Raw genomic sequence first — 16878 nt, forward strand, 5'->3', positions numbered from 1 at the left:
TTTGAGGTGGTGGTGTGACCATGTGTCTGTTGCTTTTGTCCCTCTCGGTGATAAAGGTTGTGATTTTAAAAGGTGTTGTCAAAGGAGGCTTGCTGAATTGCTGCAATGCATGTAGATTGTAGATTATAATGTTATAGTCCATATAATGTTGATTACATGGACTGCAGCCATGGTGTGTCAATGGTGGAGAGAGTGCATGTTTAAAGTGGTGAATGGGGCATTGATCAAGTGGGCTGCTTTGTCCTGGATGGTGTCATGCTTCATATGTGTTTTTGGCAATCAGAGAGTATTCCATCACTCTCCTGACATATATATTGCAGATGGTGGACAGGCATTAGGGAGTCATGAGGTGAGTTACTCACTGAAGAATGCCCAGCCTTGGACCTGCTCTTACAGCCACAGTATTATATGACTAGTTCATCCCTCAGGATTTGTTACTGGGGGACTCGGTGATGGTAATATCATTTAAAATCAAAGGGAGATGCCTAGATTTTCTCTTGTTGGAGATGGTCATTGCCTAACACTTGTGTGAACATAGAACATAGAACACTACAGCACAAACAGCCCTTCAGCCCACGAGTTGCGCTGATCACATCAACGCCTACCAATCTATAGACCTATCTATAACCCCCAATCCCATTAAATCCCATATACTCATCCAGAAGTCTTTTAAAAGACCCCAGCGAGTTCGCCTCCACCACCACTGACGGCAGCCGATTCCATTCACTCACCACCCTCTGAGTGAAAAACTTACCCCTAACATCACTTCTGAACCTCCCTCCCCGCACCTTAAATCTGTGTCCTCTCGTAGCGACCATTTCAACCCGGGGAAATAGCCTCTGAGAATCCACCCTATCTATTCCTCTCAACATTTTATAAACTTCTATCAGGTCGCCTCTCAACCTTCGTCTCTCCAGGGAAAAGAGTACAAGCTCCCTCAACCTAACTTCATAAGGCTTGCCTCCCAGTCCAGGCAACATCCTTGTAAATCTCCTCTGTACCCTTTCAATAGCTTCTACGTCCTTCCTATAGTGAGGCGACCAGAACTGCGCACAGTACTCCAAATGAGGCCTGACAAGGGTCTTATAAAGTTGCAGCATTACCTCCCGATTCCTAAACTCAATCCCTCGATTAATGAAGGCCAGTACACCATACGCCTTCTTGACCACATCCTCCACCTGCGAGGCCGATTTAAGAGTCCTGTGGACCCGGACCCCAAGATCCTTCTGCTCTTCAACACTACTAAGACTCCTGCCCTTGATAGTGTACTCGTTCATCCCATTGGTTCTGCCAAAATGGACGACTACACATTTATCCGCGTTGAAGTCCATCTGCCACTTCTCTGCCCAGTCCTGCATCCTATTTATGTCCTGCTGCAACTTTTGACATCCTTCCAGACCATCCACAACACCACCAACCTTCGTGTCATCAGCGAACTTACTTACCCATCCCTCCACTTCCTCATCTAGGTCATTTATGAAAATGACAAACAGCAAGGGTCCTAGAACAGATCCCTGGGGCACTCCACTGGTGACTGACCTCCATGCCGAAAAAGACCCATCCACAACCACTCTCTGCCTTCTGCAGGCAAGATGTGGGTATGCCGGCGTTGGACTGGCGTAAACACAGTAAAAAGTCTGACAACACCAGGTTTTAGTCCAACCGATTTATTTGATAATAGACTCACAAGCTTTCGGGGTTAGTCCCTTCGTCAGGTGAATGGAGAGTTCTGGCCTCAGACAGAGCATATAAAGCACAGACAGTTTAGAGATTACTGATTAGAATGCAAATCCTTACACCTAACCTGCTGTTCAAGACCTGAAGTGGCTGACAATGTGAGTGGAAGGAAGGTAGGTAGAAAAGCAAGTTGTGAGGAGGACACAAATAATTTGCAAAGGGATGCAGATAGGTTAAGTGAGTGGGCAACAATGTAGCAGATGGAGTACAACGTGGAAAACATAGGGCTGTCAACTTTGGTGGAAAGATTACAATGCTGCAGTGTATCTTGTGTCAACAGTGCGTTGTTAGTGGAGAGTGTAAATATTTAAGGTAATGAATGGAGTGCTCCTTAACTGTGGATGTACTTTTTCAATCATGCCATATGTCTGTAAAGCTTACTGGGAGATGAATATTTTACTTTTAAAAAGCAACATGGACACTGTACCTTCACAAACTGGACTCCAGAAAGTCGGGGTGACTTTTCTCTTTCGAGCGGAGGAGGATGAGAGGCGACTTAATAGAAGTTTATAAGATGATGAGGGGGATAGATAGAGTGGATGTAGAGAGACTATTTCCTCAGGTGGATGTAGCTGTTACTAGGGGCATAACTATAATGTTCATGGTAGGAGATATAGGAGGGCTGTCTGAGGTAGATTCTTTACTCAGAGAGTGGTTGAGGTGTGGAATGCACTGCCTGCTGTGATAGTGGAGTTGGACACGTTAGGAACTTTCAAGCAGTTATTGGATAGGCACATGGAACACGCCAGAATGATAGGGAGGGGGATAGCTTGATCTTGGGTTCGGACATAGCTCGGCACAGCATCAAGGGCTGAAGGGCCTGTACTGTACTGTACTGTTCTATGTTCTAAATACATGCAGTGTTTATTATTAAAGACCAAAAATTTCCCCAAATTCTAGCTGCAAACTTTATACAAATTTATCAATGCAACTGTGCTCTTGTGTTTCTCCTTAATAAAACCCCAAATGCCTCAAATGCCATTTTTTAAAAAACAGTATCTGCTTGCAACAAAATAATTATGTATTTGAACTCATAGCTATTTCTATTTGCAACTGTCAGCACTGTTCCTTAAATGTCCAATCCTTTTCATTGTTTTTCTCCCAAAAACTTTGTATCATGTCCCCTGTGGGAGATTTCATTGAGGAAATTCTGAAAACCTATTTACCTTATGGCTACTATATTTCCTTTATGTAACCAATCAATCACATCTTCAAGAGCTCTTAAGGCTGTGAACACAAGTTTTGTGTAAAAGATTGTTTCTCCACATGTATATTTGTTTTGCAATTGTTTTGCAGTTTAGTTCTTGGTTCTTTATTTTCCTCTGTTGTTAAATATAAATCATTCTTTAAACATAAATACTCAGGTATTTTTGACATGTTTACAAGGGCAAAACTCACAAACAACCCAGATCGCCATCACATTCTTTATTGTATACCACTCAGATTCAGGTTTCACACCTGGAAGAAATATACACTCTGCAATATTAAAAAAAAGTTTATCATTAAAATGCATTGTAAACTAATGTATAATTATGTGGGAGTGAGCGAAGGCTGTAAGCCTGAGTAATTATGTGGGAGTGAATTGAAGGTTATAAGCCAATCTTAAAGTTGGGATTAAAAAAAAACAGTGCACATGCAAATAAATAAAACCAGAAAATGTTGGAAATATACAACAGATCAGTTCTCACTGAAAAGAAGCATAAGAATATATTAACTTACAGAGGGAAAATCTTTTTTAACTGATTTGATTTGATTTATCATTTCCACATCTATTGGGATACAATGAAAAGTAATGTTCCTTGCACACTATACGGACAAAACATACCAATCATAGAGTACATAATGGAGAAGGAAAAGAGAGGGTGCAGAATATATTGTTGTAGTTACAGGTAGGGTGCAGGGAAAGATCAGCTTAATAACTGGAGATGCAGGCAGACTTTTTTTTGCTCTCTTTAAAATCAGGTAATGATCATGACCCACTCTTTCTATTTAACGTCATTGCAACTTGCTCAAAACTGTAATACAGTAAAGGGGATAAAGCTTTCATTCTCTCTTAGGTCTTAGGCTCTTAGCTCTGATGACTCAAAACATTGGCTCTGTTCTTTCTCCACAAATACTATTAGGCCTTCTGAGATTTTCCAGCTTTTTCTGTTTTTGTTTCATTCTGTCAGGGGTGGCACCATCTCCCCTTCTCCAAAGTGGCACCGACCTCTGTTACCTCTTTGGCTGCCCCACTCCCGTGCCCCCCAACCCCTGCTGCATCAGCATCTTTCTTTCTCTCCTCCCCAATGCACCTCCCATCCAAACTGCCCACCAATTGGACACCTGCTGCCTGCTGGATTAGCACAGCTGCCTCATAGTGCCAGGCACCTGGGTTTGACTGCCAGCTTGGGCCACTAGCTATGAGGAGTTTGCATGTTCTCTGCGTGGGTTTGCTCTGAGTGCTCTGGTTTTCTCCCACAGTCTGAAAGATGTGCTGGCTACGTGCATTGGCCATGCTAAATGTTCATAGAATACATAGGAAGAAGGAAGGGAAAGAGTGCAGAATATAGTGTTAGTTACAGCTAGGCTGTAGAGAAAGATCAGTTTAATAAGTGGAAATGCAGGCAGATCTTTATTTTGCTTTTTTTAAAACTCACAATTCAGGTAATGATCATGACCCACTCCTTCTATTGCAACCCACTCAAAACTTTATTATGTTAAAGGAGATAACAAAGTTTCATTCTCTTTATTGCTTAAGTTTATTTATTAGTCACAAGTAGGCTTACAGTAACACTGTAATGAAGTTACTGTGAAAGTCCCCTAGCTGCCACACTCTGGCACCTGTTCGGGTACACTGAGGGAGAATTTAGCATGGCCAATGCACCTAAACAAGTCTTTCAGACTTCTGGGAGGATACCAGAGCACCCAGAGGGGAAGGGAATGTGCAGACACCACACAGACAGTGACCCAGGTCCCTGGCGTTGTGAGGCAGCTGTTGTCACCGTGCTGCAAATAACTGGAGATGCAGGCAGACCTTTTTTTCATATTTTTTTAAAACTCAGAATTCAGGTAATGATCACGACCCACTCCTTCTATTGCAACCCACTCAAAACTTTCTTACAGTAAATGGGACAACAAAGGTTTCATTCTCTATAATCTGTGGGGGTTGCTTGACTCCATTCACTGTTGCAGTGCAGGTCATGATGTGGAGATGCTGATGTTGGACTGGGGTAAACACACCTGGTGTTGCGATACTTCTGGCAGTGCAGGTTGGCATTGTAGTTTCAGCCGGGTGCCGAGCGATGGCGGTGTCGCTGGCGGACAGGCCTAGGGGCGGAGAGGGAGAGAGAGAGAGAGACAAAGAGCGGGGGTTCAAGCAGCAACCGAGCTTTCGATTGGTTGAAGCAGCGTCCAACGGGTGTGCGGTTTGGATGGGAGGTGCGCCGGGGAGGAGAGAGTGAGAGATGCTGATGGGGTGGGGGCGGGGGGGCAGGGGAGTGGGGCGGCCAAAGAGGTAACTGAGGTCGGTGCCGCTTTGGAGAAGGGGAGGGGGTGCGGGCCCGGCTGAGGCGGACCAATCCCCACCCCCCCCTCCTCCTCGGAAAGAGTGAGTAACGGAGAGAGTGAGAGAGGCAGCTGGAAGAGGCTGCGGCTGAAGCCGACCCAAACTTGGCTGTGGCGACGACGGCCAGAAAGTTCAGGTAAAAGCAGCAAGCGGCGCCGGCTGGAGAGGGAGAGAGACAGGGCCCCGGGGGGCTTGGGGGGGTAGGGGGGGGGTGGAATGGACAGCTCCCATCACTGATTGTACTGTCTGTGCTGTCTGTCTATCTGTTGTTGTTGTTGTTGGGGCATGTTTCTCATTATTTGCAGACACACCCCAAATAATGTATGGCTGAGTGCTGGGGGGAGTGGAAACACTTATAAATTCTGTGAAACCTTCTCCTCCTCAATGCTTGGGGTAAGAGACATTTCATCACACACGTTCACTTTTCTTTTGAGGTTGAAAGGTAGGTGGGGGGGACAAAAAAAGACAATTTGAGACCAGAGTGGAATATGCAACTGGTCGCTGACTGTGTCTCTTTTTATCCTCCCCTGCCTCTTCTCCACACACACACGGCACATATATTTCACTGTTGCTGACAGGTTCTCTAGCATGTAGGCTGCAACAAGGGTGCAAACTGAGTCATTAGTCATTTTTTTTTCACTGGGTGAATTATGAAAACGTTCGGCGTTATTTTCTTCTGACATGCATTCTCTTATCCTCCCCTGATTTCTTCCTCCCGCTTCAAGTTCAAAGAGATGGTGTCCGTGTCCGTGTCCCTTTTGGGTACAGGACAGGTTTTTGATTTGATTTATTATTGTCACGTGGATTAGAATACGGGGAAAAGTATTGTTTCTTGAGTGCTGCACAGACAAATGTCTGTGGTGTAATCACTAAAAGATGCAGCAGATGAGATTTAGCAATTGATTGAGTAATGTGTTTTGGAATTAAGTAATTATGCTGCTATTCTAGTGGATTTTTGTTTCTTAGATACAAATACCATGAGTTTGTAAATGAATTTGTTCAAGTTTATATATGGCCTGGGGGTTCTGGAGCTTATTAATAGTGTTGTGCTTGTTGAACAGTCTTGCTTTATTATTCAATTATAAATATATCCAGTAATTTCAAAAGTGACCTTTCGATAGTTGGAATGTCTTATCGGGGCAGTGATGGTGCTTGCGTACAGTTTATCATTTGCTAAATGCTTACTTGCCTGCTTTCAATTTACACTAGATGCAGCTGTCTTATATGAAGGACCAGAGCAATGTCAAACTGTTAAAATAAATATATGAACTCATCTTAAATTGAACATTTTAGAGGTGCTGTATCCTGCATTGTTAAACCATTCAATTGGTTATTGTGTATTAGCCTAAGTAGTTGCTAAGCTATTTGCTTGCATGTAGCAGTCGAGTTATTTTCCTGTAATCATCTGCCAGTGTACTTTAAAGGAGAGGTGATGGCCTAGTGGTATTATCACAGACCATTAATCCAGAAACTCAGCTCATGTCCTGGGGACCTGGGTTTGAATCCCACCATGGTAGGTGATGGGATTTGAATTCAATAAAAAAAAAATTTGGAATTAAGAATCTACTGATGACAGTGAAACCATTTTGATTGTCAGAAAAACCTGTCTGGTTTTAGGGAAGGAAATCTGGCGTTCTTACTTGGTCTGGTTTATGTGTGACTCCAGAGCCACAGCAATGTGATTCACACTCAACTATCCTCTGAGGGTAATTAGGGATGGGCAATAAAAGCTGGCCTGCCAGCAATGCCCATTTCCCACAAATAAAAAACAATTTTCATCAAGGGATAGTGAACAGAAATGGAAGCTCCTGAGTAGCACTTGGACTAATTTAGAACTGATTTGGCTGAAATAATTTAGTACTTAACAGGGACCTTTTTGGCGTGTATGCTTCAATGCTGCATTATGCTGGTTAGGCCATGCAAAATGTTTGGGACATTTTAAAAATGTATATTAAATCTCCTCAAGTCGCATGCCGTTCTGTGTCATGAATGTGCACCGTCAACCATATCTCTGTCAGCTCTTGCCAATTTGCAAAAGCCTTAATCAGAGGTATGTGAGAATATTCTGAGATGACTCACCACCACCACCCCCTTTTTGCTTTTTGCTGACAGAGAAATGCATACATGATGGCGATTAGAAACTTGTGTGAGTAATTCTCAGGAGGCAGCAGTATGTGTATTTATGGATGTGTATATTTTTATATATGCGAGTGTATTACTTTCTGTTTACAAACTATCCTTTTGTCAACATTTGCAATTTTAAATTGCTTTGTCAATGTGTTTATTTTTGCCCTGGTTGTCAAAATGTAATTATGTACTCTGACCATTAGGTGGCTTTGCAACAGAGAAAGGGGCTATTTGGCCCATCATACCTGCATCTTGAATAGCAGGTTAACTGTAAACACTTGCATTCTAATCAGTATTCTGTAAACTGTGTGTGCCTTTTGTATGCTCTGTTTGAGACCAGAACTCTCCACTCACCTGACAAAGGGGCAAACCATGAAAGCTTGTGGGTTTATTATCAAATAAACTGGTTGGACTTTAACCTGGTGTTGTGAGACTTCTTACTGTGTTTACCCCAGTCCAACGCCGGCATCTCCACACCATCGTGCTTCTGCCAGCTCTCTGAAAGAAGTACCCAATTTGTCCAATTTCGCTGATCTTTTCCATAGTCCTGCAATTTGTTTTCCTTCAAGAACTTATCCAGCCCTTTTTGGAAAATTATTATTCAGTCTGTTCCCACCATCATTTCAGCCATTGCATTCCAGGTCATCAAAACTTGTTGCATAAACCAGTGCTCATCATCTCGCATCTTTTTAATCTGTATGGATACATTTTTTCCTTTTAAAATTGATCATCATGTGTGCTTTTAGTGTAAAGCTCAATTAAGTAAGTTACAGTTACGGCATTTTAATAGTTAAAAGCATGAAACCAAATGTCTGGAAAAATGTGCACCTGTCGTAACCTTGAATGTATGCTGTCAGAGCTGACAAAGGGTCATCTAGACTCAGCTCTATTCCCTCCTCACAGATGCTATCAGACCTGCTGAGATTTTCCAGCATTTTCTGTTTTTGTTTCAGATTCCAGCATCTGCAGTATTTTGCTTTTCTTAAACTGTTTGATTTATTTTAAGTGATAAATGGAAAAAGAGTCCAAATTCAGGGTATTCCAAATTTCCATACAATTTTTACTCATAAGAATTTGTGGTGCTTTCTTTTGAAATTAAATCTAATCGTGGTAAAGGTATGCCTGGTTGTTAGTCTTTTTTTCCATCTCTTAAATATGCTGGTGAGAATCAGATAGCAATTTTCTCATGAGGTGCAAATATCACTGAAAAGCAGTGTACTTCCTAATTTTCTTGTAATGCGAGAATGACTTGTTTAAATACATAGACCCTTCAGAATTTTTTGTGCGGCTGCTCTGTGCCCAAAGTAGGGACACAGCAATTTCTAGCAATGGAAGAGGTTGGGCATCAGTGTACAGTAGTTGTGGATGTTGCACGTTTGTGTGAGGGATGCCCATAAGCAGTGCTGGAAAAGCACTTGTCTGTTTTAGCTGGGAGTACTAACCTCTTTTTTTTTCAACTGCTGGATTTCCTGAGCATTTGTAATCTGGCCTGCAGCTGTTAAATCCAAATTTTAACTGCCCACCCCTCTGAGATTAGGTTAGTCATCAAACTCCAGAATTACCCTGGCTTAAATGGAAGGCATATTTACAACTGGTTATGGTTGGGTTTTCTGTTTTTTGAAATTTAACTCCCATCCCTTTCCTACCTGCCCTGTGGAATTAATAGTGCCCCCGTTTCTCTGCTCCATGTGTACCTTCCATACATTGAGTTTCCAGTTACACATAATGGAATCCTCTATTAGTTGTCACTCAATCATAATTTAATATGTCTGCAACAATGCCCTTTCTCCCAATGGGGGAGGAAATCCAATTATGGAATAGTATAACACAGAAGAATTATATTGGAGAGATTGTCTTTTATCTTCACTATTCCTTTTGTCTTTTGTTTGATTTACTGACTTTGTGTTGTAACAAATGTTCTTGCATTTTTGAGGTCTGATTTCCCTCCAAATTTTCTAAATTTTGTCATTGGATTAATAACCCTGAAGAAGGGATTTTAATTCAGCAGTTAGTGTTTTTAATGTTCCAATTCTCCTCAGTTCGTGAACAGAAAAACCTTGGTAGCTTGAATCTATCTTTACTAATGTTTTAAGCTTAAGATAGCATTTTAAAACTTCTCTATATATTCGAAAAGTATTCATCAAGTTTGATTTATGATGGCAAGAAATTAGAACTGTTTTTTCATTGTGATCACGTACCATTACATTTCCTGTTCAAGAGCACACACCCAAACTTTGTTTGTTTGATATATGCTGCACAACTATTGCCAGAACTTGGTTTCATTATTTTATTTCCCAATATGTGAATTTTGAGATTGAATCTTGCATTCAATAATAACATTACATCGTATTTCCACTTGTGCAAAATCCCAGCTGAGGGCATACTTTCATATTCACTATTTAGCAATTTATCTGAAACCATTATCATCAATTATCTTTTTAAAACTTTATTGTGGTTCAGTTGCAGTGTTTAAAGTATTCAGTATCATGAATTCTAAATAATGTAATGTGATAATGTGAAAGAATATGTGACAGTATTGTTTCCCTACTGTCTCTTTTGGACTTCTTATTGTTGTGGCCTTCCTTCATTGGAGCTCAATCCTATGCAGCACCATCATTAGATCTGTAAATTTTTTTAGCCTAAGTGATCTGATATTTCTTCAGGGGTGAGGAAAAATTTCCATCTGATCTTGTATCATAGTGATGCGTGAGTTTGAGAGAGAGTTTTTTTCATTATTCATTTGTGGAATCAGACATCACTGGCTAGACAAGCACTTATTGCCCATCCTTAATTGCCCTTGCAAAGGTGCCAGCGAGCACTTTCCTGAATCGCTGTGGTCCATGTGGTGCAAGTACACCCAGACTTCTGCAAAGAGATTTCCAGGATTTTCACCCAGAGACAGTGAAGGAACCGTGATTATAGCTCCGAGGCAGGATGACGTGTGACTTGGAAGGGAATTGCCAGATAGCGGTGTTCCCATGCATCTGCTGTCAGTGATAGAGCTCAGTGGATGTGTCGGAGGAAACTTGGTGAGGTGTTGCACTGTCTCTGGTAGGTGGTACACACTGCTGCTATTGTAATGGAGGGAGTGAATGTTGAAGTTGGTGGGTGGGGTGCCAGTCAAGTGGGCTGCTTTGTCCTGAATGGTATCAAGCTTCTTCATCCAAGAAAGTGAGAAGTATTCCATCGCACATTTTGCCATGTAGCTGGTGGATATTCTGTGGGGGTTCAGGACTTGAGTTACCCTCCACAGAATTCCTGGTGCCTCACTTACTCTTGTAGCCACAGCATCTATATTGCTGTTGCAGTTCAGTTTCTGGCCAATGGAAACCCCCCAGGACATTGATACTGGGAGATTCAGTGATGGCATTAAATGCCGTTGACTGTCAAGTGGAGATGGTTAGATTCTCTCATGTTAAATGATCATTGCTTGCCACTTGTTTGTGTGAATGTTATTGCCTTTAAAAGCCCAAGCCTAAATATTGTTCAGGTCCTGCTACATATGAACATAGACTGCTACAGTGTCTGAGGAGTTGCGAATGGTACTGAACACTGCATTCATCAGCAAACATTCCCATTTCTGACCCTTTGCTGGAGGGGTGAGCATTGATGAAGCAGCTGAAATTGGTTGGGTTTGGAACACTGCCCTGAGGAACTTCAGCAGTAATTCCCTAGGCTGAGATGATTGACCACCAACAACCACCGCTTTGTGCAAAGTATGGCTCCAACCAGCAAAAAGTTTTCTCCTCGATTCTCGTTGACCTTGGTTTTGCTAAGCACACTTGATGCCAAATTCAGTCAAATGCAGCCTTGAGGTCGAGGATCAGTCTTGTTGCAAGTGGACAGTTGAATGTAGCAAGAAAGTGCCACCTAAGGACATCTTTAGCCTGGAGCAAAAAACCTGACAGACAAGTTTGGGCATCTGGTGGTTGATTGCTGTACTGGCATGTGGTGGTTGATCACTTTACTGAATAAGAGAAGAAATGCTGCAACCTGGGAACCACCAGGACAGAAGAAGAGCTCAGCTCATCATTGAGGAAAGAAGAATCTGAGCTCTGAAGTTATCTGAATGAAACCTGGCAAGCTGTGTCACCAATGCGAGTAATATTTAGATCTCAGTGGTGAGTCTGAGTTGTCTCTACACTATGTTCTCAGAAATCGCAAGTAAGCAAGCTCTTCTAATTAGAGTTGTACTTAATTTAGGTATCTTTATTATGTCTACTTAAGCCAGTTGAGGAGGGTCTTGGTCAACGCTCTCATCTCACTACTTTTATCTATATTTGGACCAAGATTGTGATGCGGTCAGGAGCTGAATGGCACAAACAGAACCCAAATCGAGCATCCTGAGCAGGTTACTTTTGAGTTGGTGCCACTTGGTAGCACTGTTGCTGACACCTTCTAGTACTTAGCTGATGATCAAGAGTAGGTTGATGGGGCAGAAATTTTCTGGGGTGGATTTGTACTGCAGCAAGACCATACCAAGGCTTGGGCAAGCAATTGGCAAGTAACATCCATGCTGCAAGTGCCAGGCAATGACCATCTCCAATAAGAAGATCTAGCCATCGCCCTTGATATTCAATAGCATTACCACCACTGAAACCCTCGCTATCAACATCTTGAGGGGTACCATTGATTGGCACTCCTTCTCCAAGCATTCACTCCCTCCACCATTCTTGCATAGTACCAGCAGTGTGTACCGTCTACCAGATACACTGCAGGCTCTCATCAAGGCTCCTGAGAACCTCCCAAACCCATAACAACAACCACTAGCAGAACAAGGATAGCAGGCACATAGGAACACCACCTGGCCACTCCCCTCCAAGCCGCTCACCATCCTAACTTGGAAGTATATTCCTGTTTGTTCACTGTCACAATATCAAAATCCTTGAACTCCATCCCTAACAACACTGGATGTATCAAGCAGGCAGTTGATTGTTCACGATGAGCAATAAATGCAGGTCGGGCCAGTGAACATACACCCCTTGAATTTATGAAAGAAGCAAAGCAGCCAAATTGTTTCAAAGTTCACCTGAGAACACACCTTGGAGATATTTGAAGACAGGAAGTGTCACAACCTGCTGTGGCCCCTTTGCGTTTCAATTTCAATCATCAAAGTCATTTCAGAAAGCACAGATTTAGTGGGAGATTGGAAATTGCAAATCAGAGGTTGAATTAACTATAATCTGTTAAAATGTACTATCGTTATCTATATCCAATCTTTGTGTGTCCATGCGTACCTGCTAAAGACGAGAATGTGATATGTATTAATTCTGGCTAAGTGTGTGCAAATAACTTTCTTGACTTTGAAAAGCTTGCCACTGAATTCTCTGCCAAGTGTAAGAAAACTCACACCGTTTTCCATACAAAACATATAGATTACAAGCAGTAAGAGAGCTGTTCATGACCATAAGTATTACTTGTGTCAGACAAGTGTCGGCTACTCACCATCTCCAACAAGAGAGAATCTATTCATCTCTCCTTGATGTTCAGTAACATTTTTCATTGCAAACTCCCCCCTTATCAATGTCCAGGGTTGGGGGATCGTTGACCAGAAACTGAACTGATCATCAATTATAAATAAACGTGGCTGCAAAAGTGGATCTGAGACTGGGAATTCAGAGGTAAACAACTGTTTCCAAAAGCCTGTCCACTGTCTACAAGGCATAAGTCAGGAGTGTGATGGAATACTTCCTACTTCCGTGGATGAGTGCAGCTCCAACAACACACAAAGCTCAGCATCATCCAGGAAATATCTGTTTAATCAACATTCCATTCATCAACTTAAATTTTCACTCCCTTCACTACCAAAACACAGCGGCAGCAGTGTGTGCTAAATACAGGATGTACTGCAGCAACATGCCAAACTCCTTCAACAGCACCTTCCAAACCTCCTTTCTCTACTGACTGGGCTTTCAGCTTCCAAGTAATAAGCAACCTATCTATTTGATTTCTATCACAATATACAAACTTGCATTTATCTGTTTTGAACAGCATTTTTTACCAATTATTTGCCAAATCTGCAAAAGTATTTAATGTTGTCCTGTGGTATTCTGTGGTTCTCTTCAGTCTTGACTATTTACATCCACAGTTGCCCAGTCATAATGGAAAGCTCAGATCTCTTGTGGGTTTTCCAAGCCTGAACAGCTGCCTTGCTCACTGGTAATGATTGCATGTCTGAACTCGATGTGTACGAGATCTGAAAAGTGGGGCAGATGGGGGAGGGTAATGAGAAAATTACAAGAACAATGCTATTGTTTTAATCATCGTTTTTGCCTCGTCAGGCACTGTTTGAAGTGCATCAAAAGCCATGTACTGAAGATGTTGGAACAGACCATTTGATTTTGTTTGACTGTTTCCATGGCAGCATGTTTTAATAAGTATAGTGCCTGCTGTGCCTGATGGACCTGAAGAGAGAACATACAGCAGGGAGATATGACTTAACAGGTCTCTGCAATGGTTTCATACTAAACCTCATTCTTTGGCGCTACTAAATGGTGGTCAAAGGTGAGAGAAGAGAAAGGAAGGATGTTATCTTGGATTGAAGCATAAGCGATGTTGTTCAAAGAGAATGGGCGGGAGGAGAAGGACGCCAGCATTAATTTAAATCATGGAATACCTATTTTTATAGCATTAGGTTAGAATTTTTAAACATGATGGAAAAATGTCAGATTGCAAAACCAAAAAGTGCCTCAATTAAAGATTAGTGTAGACTTTTTCTGAACAAAGGCTATAACTAGCTGCTTCACCATTTCTGTGAATATCTAATTCATAATTTATATATTTAGAATATAGTTTGTTTTAGGAATTTAAGTCAACGGTAGAACATTGGGTTGAGAGGCTGCTTAAATAACCTTGGGGTTGATACAGTTCAAATTAAGTTTATTACAATTAAAAGGTTGGGACTATGGACTTTGGGTTAGAATGGTATAAGAGTCATTATACAGCAGGTGGAGAAACTTAAAAGATAGATTTATTTGTGTGCCTTTGAGTGAGACTGACATCTGCAAACTTTGCAGTAAGAGCCATCCAGAGGGATGTTTTGTTTTGGGAGTTAGAGCTAAATTAGTTTGGAAGCATTCATTAAACCCTGAAGGATTGTGAAATCTATTTCTTTGGATCAAAGGAGGAATTTTAAATGAGGAATACTTAATCTAAAGGTCTGTTTAAAGACATCTCAGAGAATGCTGCATTTGGAATGAGCATAGGGAGGTTTTAGAAGAAGAACAAAGAACAACCCAGCACGGGAAACAGGCCCTTCGGCCCAACGAGCCCGTGCCGCCGCATCACCCTACACCTATTTTACCCTGCATGTCTACGAATGGGACCCTACTCAGTCAGATTCAGGGAAGAAATAGTGTCAATTTGGTGGAAACCGATTAGCCTAAGAGCACATCTTTGGGGTGTGGGAGGAAACCGGAGCGCCCGGAGGAAACCCACGCAACCACAGGGAGAATGCGCAAACTCCCACAGACACAGGCCCAAATCCATGTATCTGCACAGCTAGCAGTGCTAGTCACTGAGCTGTTGTGGCGCCCGTCTATCGGTCCAGGATCAAGCACACACACCGACATGAAGTACTAGGCCACTCCTGGACGTCCAAGAGCAGCCCACGCGCGACCCGCCGTGTGCATGCCCCTCGCTTGACACGAGGTGGTTTTCTGGTTTCAACTTATCTCAGCGCTTGATAAAGAGAAAGATTTGGGAGTTTTAGTTACTGCTTGGATTTGTGCGTTGTGTAGCTTTGCAGGGAAGATATCCAAAGTAAATGACAATTAGGCCTCTGCTGTAAGCAGAGGGAAAACCTAACTTCATTCACCACATAGGATAGAGAAATCTTACCCCACACTCTGAGAGGAAAGAAGATGGAAGATTTTATTGCTTATAATTTGTGACAAATCTATAGTGGTCTTCAGAGTCTTGTGACAAAAGAAAAAAAAAGCAGATAAGCTTAGAAATATTGAAAAAAAATAACCAGAGCAAGGAGCTGAGGTGTCAAATGATGGAAAATGAAAATTTTGCCTCAGGCTTTCTTTTGTTTTTAAAAAATATTTGAATATTTGTTCCATCTTTTAATTTAAAGATTCCACTGAACTTCTGAATATTCTCCATGTCTTTTTATTTGCAAATTACTGTGAAGTGATGAAATAATTTATATTTTGTAATTATGTGTTGACATCGCACATGTTAGCAGACTCACCTCTGTATAAATCTTCTGGTGCCTTGGATAAAGGAAAAGAAAATCAACAAAATGTTCAGGCAATTGATTACAGAATTAACCAAATATAGTCCAGAGCCCCAGCAACTATTTACCTAACTAGTGCTGAAATCCAATCATTTGCAGGAATCATTCACACACATTTACAAGTAACAGTTTACAAGTAGGGTCAGGTTTTTCAGTGTGTTGATGTTGACCGTGGTATGTGTTAGGCAAGCGTATTTTAATTTAAAAGTTGTGCAGAAGTGTTTTGGTACTGTCCCATTACAGTAACCCAGAATTATAGCAATCCTCAAGTTTGTGTTGGGAAAGAATAAGTAGGATGACTCTCAGTTCATATTTATAGTTTATTTTTCTGATAATTCCTTGCATTGTCAAAATAACTGTCTATAGATCTAATCCTGTAAGTACAGCAAAGCTAAAATAGTTCTTCAGGTGATGGAGCAATTAAACCGTAACTTTTAAACTCATTAAAAGCAAATGATCCATGAAGCTGTGGCTTCTACCACATTTTATTGTGTGTGTGTGTGAATCTGACTCTGTGCATGTATGAAATAAAACTGGATTTCTCTCCAGCTGCCTCTTTCCTGCTACATTCTGCAGAATGTCTTCAATTCCCAGTGCAGTTAAATGGCTGACTATGTTCTCAGTCTTGAAGTAGATTAATTCTTTGGTGTTGAGAATTGTCAATATTGTTGTTATCCAACAGATTTGCCAGTGTGATCTCCAGATATATATTTCCCATAACTCCTGGAATGTTTAGAATCCACAATATCTTGTGACTCCAGTGATCATGCTTCAGCTTTCTCTCACAATGTGACATCTGAGACCTTCTTGTTAGCTTTGCAACAGTTGTATCTAATTCACTAATCATTCTGCAACTTTTTCCAATGAAAATGGGTTTTCAGTCAGAAAATATGTTTATAGTCTTGATGTTTTACCAAACTTTGAGTGTAGTGGCTCGGGTAGATTGTTATATTTAAATAATAAACGTTGTTTACTCATAATGGGGACAAAAGAAACGTGGAATAATTTATTCCTCATTAGGACCAAAATCTGTTTAGGATTGTGCAATTATGTCTCACTTTCAACTTGCCAGCTGTAGAAAGAGATGAATTTTGATTGTACTGGAGCTATTTTTTCTTCTGTACCCTTTTTTTTGTTTCTGTACCTGTTGCAAATTACTGGAAGTAACCATGATATTGAAGTTTTATAGTTTTGATAAGTTGTAAGCTGTTTTTAAATGGTAGGT

The 16878-nt window shown here is 41.4% G+C and overlaps 1 protein-coding gene across 1 annotated transcript in view; it reads left to right on the forward strand.

Moving 5' to 3' along the window:
• Positions 1-5232: 5232 nt before the first annotated feature.
• Positions 5233-16878, forward strand: part of btbd7 (BTB (POZ) domain containing 7) — a 50763-nt gene continuing 39117 nt past the window's right edge. Inside the window, exon 1 of the mRNA XM_080202368.1 lies at positions 5233-5420. The gene's annotated coding sequence lies outside the window, so the exon portion shown is untranslated. The remainder of the gene's footprint in view (positions 5421-16878) is intronic.

Source organism: Carcharhinus amblyrhynchos, chromosome 14 (genome assembly GCF_965287045.1).
Source record: "Carcharhinus amblyrhynchos chromosome 14, sCarAmb.v2.hapA, whole genome shotgun sequence".
NCBI lineage: Eukaryota > Metazoa > Chordata > Chondrichthyes > Carcharhiniformes > Carcharhinidae > Carcharhinus > Carcharhinus amblyrhynchos.